At 51.5% G+C, this 14057-nt stretch overlaps 1 protein-coding gene across 1 annotated transcript in view; it reads left to right on the top strand.

Moving 5' to 3' along the window:
* LOC138526423 (neuronal pentraxin-1-like) overlaps positions 1–14057 on the top strand; it is a 157403-nt gene that overhangs the window by 103867 nt on the left and 39479 nt on the right. The gene's annotated exons all lie outside the window — the stretch shown is intronic.

The raw sequence follows: 14057 nt of genomic DNA, 5'->3' as shown, positions 1-14057 counted from the left end.
CAACAGGAAGCAGCAACACATGTCGGTCTCTACGAAAGGCACGTACAGCGAACTGCTGCCCCCGCTCACCTTTAACCGTGCTGAGGGAAACGCCCGCGTGCGTCACGTCACTTACGCGCATGGGCCCTTTCCTCGGATTACACGCATTCCCACACGGACGTGCAGTTTTTCACGTGCGCTGAAACGCCCATGCACGCCTTCGCGCGTCACGTTACAGAGGCGCTTGCGCTTGAAGGGCCTTCTGTCCAATGAAATCGCGTATGCGTGCAGACGCGCTTACGCGCTAAGGGCCTTTCCTCGAATTACATGCTGACGTGCAGAATTTTCACGTGCCAAATCACTCCGTATCAAGCTGGCCACACGTAAGCACACGGAAGACCACGCTCCTGCCCAAAAGGCCGAATTACTGCCCCCCAGAGCCCCGAGCAGCCTCCCACGAGCCATCTGCTGCTGCCTGCCTGCCTGCCTGCCTGCCTGCTGCCACCGTGCCCTGCCATTTGGTGCCTGCACATCAGCCATCTGCAGGGGTCCAGTTGATGTGTCCACCCCTGCTGGAACAGAAGACTCCCGACTGGGATACCATCACTCCACAGCCCAGCCCCAGGACCCAGTTGCCCACCCACGCCTGCCTCGGGGGTCGCCATGTCGGGGCAAACACCATCCAAGACCACTGGCGACCCCCAGCCACAGGGGCAGAGGGCCACCAGCTTCAGTCAGAAGGAAGTTGGTGCCCTGGTGGAGCATGTCCTGGGGCATTATGATGCCCTCTTCAGATCATCACGCGCCGACAAGGATGGACGGGACAGGATCTGGACGGACATTGTGACTGCCATCAACGCGGAGGGGGTGGCAGTCCGCGACTTCCAACATGTCAAGAAGCGCTGGGAGGACTTCAGGTCCAGGACCCTCAACAAGGCCCGGCGCCTCTTGAAGGCAGCGGATACTAAGGGGCGCCGGGGCCACTTGTCGGAAGATCATATGAGGGTCCTGGAACGCATATCCCCAGCGCTCCACGTCCAGGTCCTTGAGAGGCAGACCCGTCTGGAGTCGAGCGGTAAGTGGCCAGGCATTGCTGTGTGAGACAGGGCATGTTGTAGTGTGCTGGTTGTCTGATACTTGCCCCTATGTGTGACATAGGCCATGTACGCGTGTGTGTGTGCAGGGACATCATGGTCATGCATGTGAGACCAGTAATGTGTGAAGCACACGGTTGGTGTATGTGTTTAAATGCTACATGGGGAGCCCTATGCGGAATGGACACATGAGAGCATGCCAGTCTCTGTTCCTGGACATGGGTGGGGGTGAGGGATGGGTGATGATGCCATGTACATGTATGGTTTCCATGTCTGTGTGTCTGACCTGCGTGTCTGTGACTTGTGAATGCCATGGATGCATGACACATGTCTGTGTCAATGTTCAGATCCACTGATGCAGCCTAGCGATCCTTGCATCCACTGTGTCTGGGGTGTACGAGTCCAGATGGATGAAAGTACGGTGAAGTGTGTGAATGTGATAGGCATGACCCATGATGCATGTGAGTTCAAAAACAACATTGTATGTTTCAAGAGTCCCTTGGACATGTTTGCTTATGTCCATAGCATGCACCATGCCTGTTACTGCATGTGTTTTGCCTGCACTGACTCATGTGTTGTGGAGGGACATGATGGAAGTGATCTTTGACAGTGCCACTCATCTGCTATTGCTCCCTGTCTAGGGGACCATTGTACAGTACCCTGATGCTTGTTTTCTATGTCTCCCTCTACACAGCGCAAAGTGAAGAAGAGGGCGGAGACGGCGCTGTGGAGCAAAGTGGCGGGGATGCCCCCACGGCTGCAGCAGAAGGGGTGGGTGAGCCCCCACAGGGGCTTGCAACGGCGGAAGACGGTGTGGAGCCATCCAGGTTGGTGGTTTCCACAGAGGAGGAGGAGGCCGCTACTGAGCCGCACATGGGGCCTGGTGGGGGCATCCCTGCTGGTGCAAGGGGTGCAGTCCAGGGGCAGGGGCAGGAGGCAGCACAGGTCGCCGTGGAGGTGCCTGTGCATGTCACTGTCCCTGACACTGTGACTGCACCACCATGCACCAGCAGGGATGCCCCATCCCAGGCCCATCCGCACGTAGGGGGGATGTCCATGTCATCTGACTCCCCTCCACCTGCGGCCGAGGGGACCCCTGGCCGTATGGAGAAGGTCCTGATTGGTGTTGCGTTGCGCACGGGTGTGATTCGTGATGAGGTGCGTGCTTCCCGGGGGGAGCACGCACGTCATCACGAAGAGCACCGTGCCAACGTGGCCCAGTTGGGAGCGGTCGTGGTCGGGGGTCTCGTACATGTGTCGGGCACTTTGGCGACCCTCTCCTCCTCTGTGGAGGCTATGCGCCAGTCGTTGTCCATGCCGTCTTCCGGCCCAGATGCCACCAGGGCCCCCTGTGGACCTGCCCCGACCAATGCAGCCAACTCGGTGGGGATCCCATCCCTGCCACAGTCGGGAGTCAGAGGTCCAGCAGGGGTGGACACACCAGCAACTGGACCCCAGCAGATGGAGGATGTGACGGCATCATCGGGCAGGGCACGTGCACGACGGCGTCGGTGGATTCCATCAGCCTGGATGCCGTCGTGCTGGCACAGGCAGTTGCGTCGGAGGCAGCGGCAGGCTCGACGTGGGAGCCATCATGGCTCGGGGCCATCAACATCAGGGGTGCAGGCATCGGCCGGAGGGCAGGAGAACCCTGGAATGGGAGTGGCTTCCGTGTGGGAGCGGTTGGGCCAGCAGATAGGTGCGGAGCGGCAGCGGACAGAGGAGGAACGGCTCACAATGGTCAGGGCGGAGAACTCCATGCGGAGGGCGCTGAGGCGGGCTGAGTGCCTCGAGGGTCTTCGCAGGGAGTTGGAGCTGGACACTGCTTTATCCCTGCGAGACCTCGTGGCCAGGGAACATGCCCGCCTCCAAGCCATTGAACAGGAGTTCGATGATGCCCTGGCCCATGACAACATCCAGTGAGCCGTTGGACTAGCCCGCTGCCCTTGTAAATAGTTATGTAGTTAGTCTTAGGTTTCCTTTGCTTTTTTCTTGATTTTGGACCTTTTGGACAATGGCCAACATTTTTGTATATAGTTTTTTTATTACGTAGTATTTTTAGATAGGTTTCATTTCTTCAGTTGGGATCATGGACCCTCGATTGTTTATCTGTATATAGTTGACTGTTGGATTATGGTTTTTTTTTTATTTACCCATGGAGCAATGGTTTTGGTTTGGTTTTTCCCTTGGATGTACTTTTTTGAACTGTGACTTTGGACACCTTTCCCTTGGATTATGATTTGTGGTTTTTCATTATGCTGCTTTTTTGATTTTAATTCCCATTGTCGTTTGTTTATTTTTAATCCCATTTATGTTGCTTTTAATACATTTTTTTCATCAAACTTCAATGTGTAGTATCATATCATTGGTTTCATGCATGTCATGATATGGGTTTTGACATTCACTTACACCCATTGTGTGTATGTGAGGGACATGTGTTCATTTACATACTTGCCATTGGGGTTGTATCATGTAATTGGCAATTCTGAGTGGGTGGATGCAATACTTGGGTGGGTGTTTGGCATGTGGAGGCTGCCCATAAGGGCCAGGGATCTAGATTGTGATGACGTGTTGGCTGGGGGACATGTGTCAGGGCCTGCTGGCAGGTGCCTCGCAATTCTGGGGGGTGGGGGTGCAGGGGGACATGAGTGGGACATGAATGAGGGCCTGCTGGCAGGTGCCTCGCAATGCTGGGGGGTGGGGGTGCAGGGGGACATGATTGGGACATGAGTGGGGGCCTGCTGGCAGGTGCCTCGCAATGCTGGGGGGGTAGGGGTGCAGGGGGACATGAGTGGGGGCCTGGTGGAGGGTGCCCTGCACTGCTGGGGGGTGGGGGTGCTGGGAGACATGTGTGGGGGCCTGGTGGAGGGTGCCCCTGACTGGTGGGGGGTGAGGGTGCAGGGAGATAGGAGTGGGGGCCTGGTGGAGGGTACCCCACAGTGCTGGGGGGTGGGGGTGCTGGGAGACATGTGTGGGGGCCTGGTGGAGGGTGCCCTGCACTGCTGGGGGGTGGGGGTGCTGGGAGACATGTGTGGGGGCCTGGTGGAGGGTGCCCCTGACTGGTGGGGGTGGGGGTGCAGGGAGACAGGAGTGGGGGCCTGGTGGAGGGTGCCCTGCACTGCTGGGGGTGGGGGTGCTGGGAGACATGTGTGGGGGCCTGGTGGAGGGTGCCCCACAGTGCTGGGGGGTGGGTGTGCAGGGGAACATGTGTGGGGGCCTGGTGGAGGGTGCTCCTGACTGGTGGGGGGTGGGGGTGCAGGGAGACAGGAGTGGGGGCCTGGTGGAGGGTGCCCTGCACTGCTGGGGGGTGGGGGTGCACGGGGACATGAGTGGGACATGAGTAGGGGCCTGCTGGCAGGTGCCCCACAGTGCTGGGGGGTGGGGGTGCAGGGGGACATGTGTGGGACATGAGGGGGGGCCTGCTGGCAGGTGCCAAAAGTGCTGGGGGGTGGGGGTGCAGGGGGACATGAGTTGGACATGAGTGGGGGCCTGGTGGAGGGTGCCCTGCACTGCTGGGGGGTGGGGGTGCTGGGAGACATGCATTGTTGATCAGTAGTGCAAGGTGACATGTGGCTTGGCTGGGGGGCATGCCCATGGTGGATGGGCTGCCTGGGGGACATGAGCAGGGGTGCAGGGTAGTCCCCCGTGGTGTGGGCTGCCTGCAGGGGCCGTGGAGGTTGTAGAGCGAACACCTGGGCGGACCCACACGGCCAATTCACGTGTAGTACTCCCCGGAACCCCTGAAATACACGTACCCTGCTGAAATTGCGTGTGAGACTTCCCACGCACCCCGAAATACACGTACCCAGGACATTCACGTGTGAGACTTCCCGTGCACCCCTGAAATACACGTACCCTGCTGAATTCGCTTGTGAAACTTCCCACACACCTCAGGAATACACGTACCCAGGACATTCGCGTGTGGAACTTCCCGCGCACCCCTGAAATACACGTACCCTGCTGAATTCGCTTGTGAAACTTCCCGCACACCCCAGGAATACACGTACCCAGGACATTCGCGTGTGGAACTTCCCGCGCACCCCTGAAATACATGTACCCTGCTGAATTCACGTGTGAAACTTCCTGCGCACCCCGAAATACACGTACACAGGACATTCGCATGTGGAACTTCCAGCGCACCCCTGAAATACACGTACCCTGCTGAATTTGCGTGTGTAACTTCCTGCGCACCCCGAAATACACGTACACAGGACATTCGCGTGTGGAACTTCCCGCGCACCCCTGAAATACACGTACCCTGCTGAATTCGCGTGTGAAACTTCCCGTGCACCCCGAAATACACGTACACAGGACATTCGCGTGTGGAACTTCCCGTGCACCCCTGAAATAGACGTACCCTGATGGAATCGCGTGTGGAACTTCCTGCGCACCCCTGAAATACACGTACCCTGCTGAATTCACGTGTGTAACTTCCCGAGCACCCCAAAATACACGTACACAGGACATTCGCGTGTGGAACTTCCCGCGCACCCCTGAAATACACGTACCCAGCTGAAATCGCGTGTGAAACTTCCCGCGCACCCCAGTAATACACGTACCCCGCTTGCACGGGGCCAATCACGTGTGGAACTTCCCGCGCACCCCTGAAATACACGTACCCTGATGGAATCGCGTGTGAAACTTCCCGCGCACCCCTGAAATACACGTACCCTGCTGAATTCGTGTGTGAAACTTCCCGCGCACCCCTGAAGTACACGTACCCTGCTGAATTCACGTGTGAAACTTCCCGCGCACCCCAGGAATACACGTACCCCACTCGCACGGGGCCAATCGCGTGTGGAACTTCCCGCGCACCCCTGAAATACACGTACCCTGATGGAATCGCGTGTGAAACTTCCCGCGCATCCCTGAAATACACGTACCCTGCTGAATTCGCGTGTGAAACTTCCCGCGCACCCCTGAAATACACATACTCTGCTGAATTTGCGTGTGAAACTTCCCGCACACCCCAGTAATACACGTACCCCGCTCGCACAGGGCCAATCGCGTGTCAAACTTCCCGCGCACCCCAGTAAAACATGTACCCAGCTGAAATCACGTGAGAAACTTCCCGCGCACCCCAGTGATACACGTGCTTGCCGTGCTGGTACAGGGTTAGCGCAGCCCTTCGCGCTGGATTGGGGATTTTGATGGCTTTTCCCTGCGCAAGGGGCGTTCTTGGGGGCGTAACTGGCACTGCTGCAGGGTCGCTGCGCCACTGTGCGTCACGGCTGGTTTTGGTGGCTGGAATCCATGAATACGCTGTGCGCAGAAATGTATTTTAGCGCACCCGGCTGGCGCAGGGATTCGTACGCGCACACTGTGCGCCAGCCGCGTGCGCCACTTGTGCGCTGAATTCTATGAATTACCCCCTAAGTCTCAGGAAGGGTGAGGGTGACTGAAGGACCTCAATGAGCATACAAAGCAAGGACACTTACAAATTACTCCAGACAGGTGTTATATAAAAAATATAGAAACATTTATTACAAGGCCTTTGTAACATAGACCATAGCAGAAGACTCACAGTAACACTAAGGAAACCAATACATCACACTCAATACAATATATGTATACAAGACCAATGGGGTCTAAAGGGTTAAACGCACAAAATATGTTGACAGCCTAGAGGAGAAGAAAACAGGAAGTGCAGGTAATCCTTAGACCCAGTTCCACATCAATAATACACCTAACTAAGAGGCAGTCCAAGCCCTACGAAGAGAGGAGCCTTGTGCTCAATAGTACATGCACGCGCTTGTGCCAATGGGCAGAATAGGGTCTCTTGAAGGGTCTCTAGCAGCTCAGGAAGGTGGATGGGGCAATGCAGAACAAGTTCCCACTATTCAAGAAGCACCTCCACTTGAGGGTAGAGGCAGTTTGAGAGTGCGGGATGGAGTCGCTATTTCGCAATAGCTGTGGAAAGGACAGGGGCCCTCAGGGGCCACTCATGCGTAAAAATGGGCTCTTGTGCTAGGGGCCACCGGTTGGGTTAAGGACTACTCACCGGTCCCCGATGCAGGCAGGCCCAAACTTCGCCAGTACAGTCCACTCCGCTGGCAGGTTCGAATGCGGCAAAAAGGACATCTCGACACCTTGTAGTTCCCAAGATACAGCGATGATTCCCAAATGGGACAGTGGCGATTTCTCCGCTCCAGGTGGAGGAATCAGCCCAGTTTCACTGCAGCAGGCTTCAGGGGCAAGAGGGTCACAATTGCAGCAAACTTGCACAGGTTGTTGCCATGGCAGGGCAACACGGTAACCGCGTTTGCTCCGGTCCTGGCGCACTCGTCTCACTTCAGACCTCGGAATGCCAAGTGTACGAAATTCGGGTTGAGGGTGCCGTGGACAGAGAACTAGCAGTATACCCAGTTTCCAGGGCCTCCTCTAAACGGCGGCTGTGACAGAGCAAAGGTCTTGCGTAAGATGGTCAGCCCACTGGTTGGCCCAGGGACACTTCCGAAGAGGTTTACTTGCAGGGTTTGATGAAGGTGCCGAGAATAGTTGGTTCCACGATTCTAATGGGTCGAAGCGTCTTCGCAGACCTTCTAGGACAATCAGATGCAGAGGGGTCCCACGGGACGACAGCAGGCACAGGGTGCCAAACCTTCCAGCGGGTCAAAAGCGGTTCCTCGACTCTGCTTCGTGTTGCAGGATACTTGGCTCCTTTGTTCGGTGTGAACTCAGGAGATCGACATGGTAGTGGTGTTTTCAGCCTCCTCTTATCCAAAGTTCCCTTTGTGCCAAAATGGAGAGGACCCAATGGGAGATTTGCTCACAAACACACACTCCATATGTGGACCAATCACGGATCATGGTGGTCCCAGGCATTCAGGGCATTCCAGACTCTCTGGCACCCAGGATGTGTATTGGGATCAGACATCCCAGCCCACATCCTGGAGGCACACACACAAGGCATGCAGAAGCCCACAAAAGCATAGGGATTCGCAGGAAAGTGCATGACCAAATAAGGACTGACCCGGGTTGACTCGACCTGGGGAAGGTGAATGGGCAAGATGCCCAAACGACAGGACAAAGAACCTTGTGGCTTGGCCATTTTGGAGCCAGGCCACCTATTTGTGCCAAATGTGGTTAACGCGGTTAACATGGCAGGAAAGGGTTTAAAATAATGCGAAAAGATAGCTGCCACCAGTCCTGTCCATGACACATCTGCACAGTTCCTAAAAAGTCCAGCAAGAGTTTCTAGGACCTTTGGAAATGACTAGGGACCCAAGGGTGCTGTATGGTAAGATACATTGCACACTTGTAAGATACATTGCACACTTGTTACATGTTGCACAAAAGTTGCAACACAAGGCAAGGACTAAGAGAAACAAAGGGCCTCATTACGACCCAGGCGGTAAGTTACCGCCTGGGTCGTACCCTTACCACCATGGTGTAAACTATGTTTACACCATGGTGGATGGCGGACTTACCGCCCCATTCCAAGGTGAGTGGGGCGGTAAATCCCCATTTCCCATTTTACCCTTCCCCATTCCCATTTTCGCCCCATAGGGCATAATGGGAGTGGGGAAGGCGCTAATTACGCCACCATAAATTACGGTGGCGTAATTAGCACCATGGTCCCTTAGCGCCATGGATTTTAACGCCTGCAAAAAGCAGGCGTTAAACTCACCATGGCGCAAAGGGACCTCGGAATCAGGCGTTAAGGGTAAACGGCGCCGTTAACCCCTTAACGCCTGATTCGCAATGAGGCCCAAAGTCTCCCAGTACTGACTGTTTTAAGGCCATGTCAGTTTCCCCATAAAAAGTGAGCGAAAGCCCAGAGGAGTGCAGCTGAAGGCTGTGCTTCTCTGACAAACTCAGTCAATGGTGTTTAAACAGCAGCAAAAAGTTTGGGGGTTGACACATGGAGGGAAAATTACATACAATTATGAAATCTTTTCTAACAGGCAGACATCCATAGATGCTTGTTGATGCACTCCTCCTAGCTTCTTCGCTGGGCGTGTGTCGTCTTTTAAGGTGGATGGCCCAAAGATGAGGAGAGTTTTATTTTTTTATTGCATCAATTAATTACCAAAGGAAACTTTAAATGCATTGTGGAGATAAAAGAGAAAGAATTGAAAAAAGGAGGAGAAAGAAAAAACACAGTTACATCAATTATGTATATATAGGGGGGAAACAGTATAACTCAAGAAAAATAACTAAATGTCCAGAATTGTAAAAGTTTCTCTCATAAAGTTCAACAAAGCCAGGGTCATAGATACTTTTCCCCCCTTCTCAGAATTAGCCACCTGTCCTGCAAGGTTAAAGTACTTAAATTTGAAAGGTGCGTCCCAACCATTTCTCTCTGGACTTAGTTAAGGTAACACAGTTCATCACTAGATGCTGTAGGGTTTCAGCCTCTTGCCCACAGCCTCGACACAGTAAACTGGGTTTTTCCTCTTTTTTGTTTCTTCTCCCTAGAACTTCTCTTGTGTGGAAGAGGTTTAGTCTAAATTTTAAGAACCGCTGTCTTTCCGTATTTGAGGGAAATTTGTCCAAGTAAGGGTGGACGGTGCCTCTGCAATAGTGCTCGTCCATACCTTGGGTGATTGATGGCAAAGCACTAAGCCTGTCCAGGGTGGCTATCCAGTCCCAGTCCAAGAGTTTCCTCTTTACCATGAGCGGATTTGACATGAGATTGTCTGGTTTTAGTGCTATGGTATTCAGGATTTCTGAACAAATTACTTGCCACTTGGTTAGGACCGGAATCAATTGTCTTTTGATTGCTTCATTAATTGCCACAAATCCACTTCTTTCCTGGGGGTGCAGACATTTACCAAGGAGTGTCAGGGATTTCCAGACCGTAGATATGTAAAGGGACGATAGGCCTAGTTCCTTACGCACACTTTCCATTGGAATTGATGTCGGTAGGCCCAATACTCTTTTCCAGAATAGGCCCTCCAACAGTTTCCAAATATCTGAGTTGATAAAGAAATTCGCCTCTGCTGCGTAAGTGAGAATTGGCACAACTTTCAGTTTGTAGAAATCTATCAGAGGACGAAGGGAAAAAGAACACTATCGTCGCTTGATTAACAAAGCTTGTGAAGCTAAGTTCATAACTTTACTTCTAAGCCTGCAGATACCTGGACCATCTTGGATGCTGTTGTTTAAGGTTACTCCAAGGTATATCATGGATGAAACCACTGGTATTTCTTCCCCGGAAAGGTACCACCTTAGATTTTTCATGCCGATGATAGGTCCTAGCCTCAAGATCTTTGATTTGTTTGGATTTATACGGAGGCCGTTTCCTTGTGTGTATGACTCGAGTGCCTTTAGTTGCCGCTGAAGTCCGATGGCCGTTTGGTCTAGCAACAGAAGATCATCCGCAAATAACAGCCTTCCCACGGCGATCTCCGCGATTTTTGGGGGGAAACACCTCACTGCTTCGAAAGCTTCCTGCATGTCGGATATAAAGAGGCAGAAAACAGCGGGAGCCAACCGACAGCCCTGTTTCAGACCGTTCATGGCCACCACATTGTTTGAGAGGTTGCCCTGTCTATCCAACCTTACTTTAAGGGTTGTCCCCGTGTATAGTGCTTCGAGAGGTTCTCTCAGGTTGGTCGGACATCCCCATTTCTGAGGAGGGTTTTGCAGGCAGCTGTCTTGTCCTTGGTTTGGTTCAGAGACTCTCTGGCACTTCCCACCTAGGAAGCTTGCTGCAGAGCCTACCAGGGCACGCTCTGTGTTGACTGTGTACCGGTTTCCGGAGTTGCTGGAGGGTCCTTTGGATTCAGTATCTCCCTCTGTTCCCTGGGAGATGTTTAGGGGAGGGATCTTGGCCTTCCTTCACTGGCAGAAGATGTAAGGCAAACTGTACCTTCAGCCAGGGTCTAATGCTGAGGATAGTGTGGTGTCAACTCTGGCGAATTGTAGAATTTCTTCTAGAGTCCTGCTCTTCTGCAATATTTTTTTCCTGAATCTGACCGATTCGCATCCTGCAATTGCTTACAATTATAGGGCTTCATCTGTTGAATATCGGTCAAAGTCGCAATATTTTTCCCTTTTGCGTAATCTCATGACGAAATAGGCCATTTTCTTCCTTTGTCTTGTGTAGATGTGTGGAAAATATGCCGTTCATAATTTACATTCTTTAGCGGGGTGAAATAATTATTCAGGGAGTCAATGATGCTTTAAAATGTGTCAGTCGAATTTTCTGGCTTTTCATATACAATATCTCTCACAATTGGACCTAGCGAGTGCATAAGTATGCCTCTGAGATGGCATTCTTCCCGGACACCTGTTGCATCAATGTAGATATTAAGTTCTTTGAGCCATCTGCTCCACCGTGGTGCCAGACTACTTGTATCTGATATGTGAAATGGCTCTATGACTTGGAGCTGCAGGGATTCATGTCCCCCATCGTCCATGGGCACTGGGTTTCGAGGGGATGAGTTTGCTGGTGGGCTCAGTGAGCTGCTGGTGCCCTAATAATCTGACATGATGGAAGCGGTCTGGAGTAGAGGATTGAGGCACTCTCACCTTGATGTTGGCTGTTTCTAATCTTTCGTCTTCCACACGTCGATGTTTTTGCTGGCAGCAACGTTTGTGCAGGCCAGTGCAAACAGGGCCTTCCAGGCCACGTGCTTGCTGTTTCCCCTTGGTATTGATAGTTAAGTTTTCCCCTGTGGCACACTGCACGTGCCAGTGGGAGCAGGCTCCAGAGCAGGGGTGGGGCCTGCTTGCTGCTGCGTGTTTGCACTTCCTTGTTGTATATGTGGTCCTTCACAGGGCCTGCTGGGCTTGCCGACGCGATGCAGGTGTTCTCTTATGGGCCGGTACCGGTCAGAGTCCGACACTGACTCGCTGCAGAGCAGGAGGAAACACTCACAGCAATGGTGTTGCGCACATGGCGGTGGCCCAGCCTTCAGTTAAGTCCTTGAATGCTGAAGCAGGTGACACCGTCCCCGCGTGAATTTATGTAGCTCTGTGAGGCATGAAGCACAGCAGGGTTTATCCGCGTTACCAATGTTAAATCCGCATGTCCAGATTTATATATTGAATCAAATGAAACACACTACGACAATCGGACTCAGGAGCCGGGGCCATGTAGTGTTACCTTCTTTAATCATCAACCACAAACTGAAACTATTCGGCGGTAACCCCGCCTATCTGGTACGTGGTGTGCTGCAACCCACAACAAACAGTGAAAGGGGACAGGTGGCTGCCTGCTCTTTCACGTTAAACACATGGGCATAGAAATAGGACATTACAAGTGGCTCCCTGACCAAGCTAGGACCAACTTTAAAATTCTCTGCCAGGTCAAGAAGAGTAAAGTCCTCCCCTGCCAACCGCCAGAAAAAAGTGAACCAATACCTACCGCCCAACTCTGCGTAATCCATCAATGCTAACCACCCAACTACGTCCTTCTCCCCTCTTCCAGACACAGAGGAATCAGACGAATCTCAGTGATCAGGTGTCGACTGTCAGGAATCTGCTGTAGAGACAACGGCTCTTGCAGTGTAAGGCCAAACTGTAAACTTACTTATTCTAACCAGGCTCATCCTCCACTCTGCACAAAACCCCTTCATATAGCATTGGCTGTCAACAGGGTTTAAAGTGGCCAGGGCTACCCCTGAAGTCTCCAAATCCTGCCCCTGCGCCGTGGCTCTGGCTGTCACCCGTAGGCAGCCCATACAATTTCGCAGATGCATGCACACTGATTCAGCGCCCAGATGCCTCCTGGTTAGGTGTGCTATATAAATTGCAAAAAAATAAATAAATAAATGCACATTTGCAGGAGACTGTGCTGGGCTCAATAAGAACAGCTCGAGCTCCACATTCATAAACAGGCACTGTCTGCATGAGTATATAAGGTTTGTGGTTTGCAGGAATTTTACTGTAAGGGTGGGTGTTGTGACAAATGATATGCGCACTAAGCCCAGTGTGCATTACTTGCTCAGAAGTGTTTCATGCTTGAATCACTACCACAGGTATATTTAAATATGTTTTTTAATGTATTCTGTAAAAGATCCATAACAGCAAAATTAGATGAAAATAACATTTGGAGCGATATAAATTTCATATCAATACAATATATATATATATATATATATATATATATATATATATATATAGTATGCTGGATTACAAGTTTACATTTCATTAGGTGATTATGGAACTCTCGTCCCCAAGACCCGTATATGGGGCCCAATATTTTTTATTATGTGCATCTTATCTCCTAAAAAATATTTAGAATTTTTTAATTCTTGATTGTAAAAATAAATGTGTCCCTGGGCAGTTGGCATGTAAAAAGAAACTATTGATTACAGCGTGTTAATCAAATTGTCCACGCTGTCTTTAGATAAAAGGCTACCGCAACAACTACATCTTTCTTTGTGGTATCTTTACACAGCTCATATGCTTCATTCACAGTGTGAGCATTGTACTCCCTAAATACGGGCAATACAACTCAGTCTGTTTGTTTGTTTATTTTATTTATATAGCGTGCCCGACCCAGAGGTATCTGGGCACTTTAGAGTACAGTTACATGAACATGACATGCAGTTTGCCCGAGGGTCGAGTACATACATTCAAAATGTATAAAACACGTTCTCAGAGGGTAAAGTGCATACATCAATATAAGCCAAATGCAGGTAGATTTTTGTCTACACATATGTAATAAGAAGCCTTTATTTAGGTCATGCTAAGTAACCAAGATATAACGCTTTTCCTGAATGTGTCAATACTTATGTTCCCAAAATGTTCTTTGTTATTCTACAAGTTGCCAGAAAACCACATTGGTGCTATTTGTCTCCCTCCCCTTTTTCATAGGTGATTTATTGTCAGACTGTGTGTGATTTACTCACTGACTGACTGTTTTCTTTGCTAAGTGAGAGAGGTATTCATTTCCGAACCCCAGAGAAATGATTTTACTATCCACAGGCTGGATGCAAACAACACCATCTAAGAACATGCTGAGTGACTCAAAGTACATGTTTGCAGGTTCTAATGGTGTATTGCTTGGGTCAGGCAGTGCCCGATTTG

The sequence above is a fragment of the Ambystoma mexicanum genome, chromosome 1q (genome assembly GCF_040938575.1).
Source record: "Ambystoma mexicanum isolate Mex_15411 chromosome 1q, UKY_AmexF1_1, whole genome shotgun sequence".
Classification (NCBI taxonomy): domain Eukaryota; kingdom Metazoa; phylum Chordata; class Amphibia; order Caudata; family Ambystomatidae; genus Ambystoma; species Ambystoma mexicanum.
The sequence above is the reverse complement of the archived record's forward strand: the minus strand, read 5'-3'. Positions and strand labels throughout refer to the sequence as shown.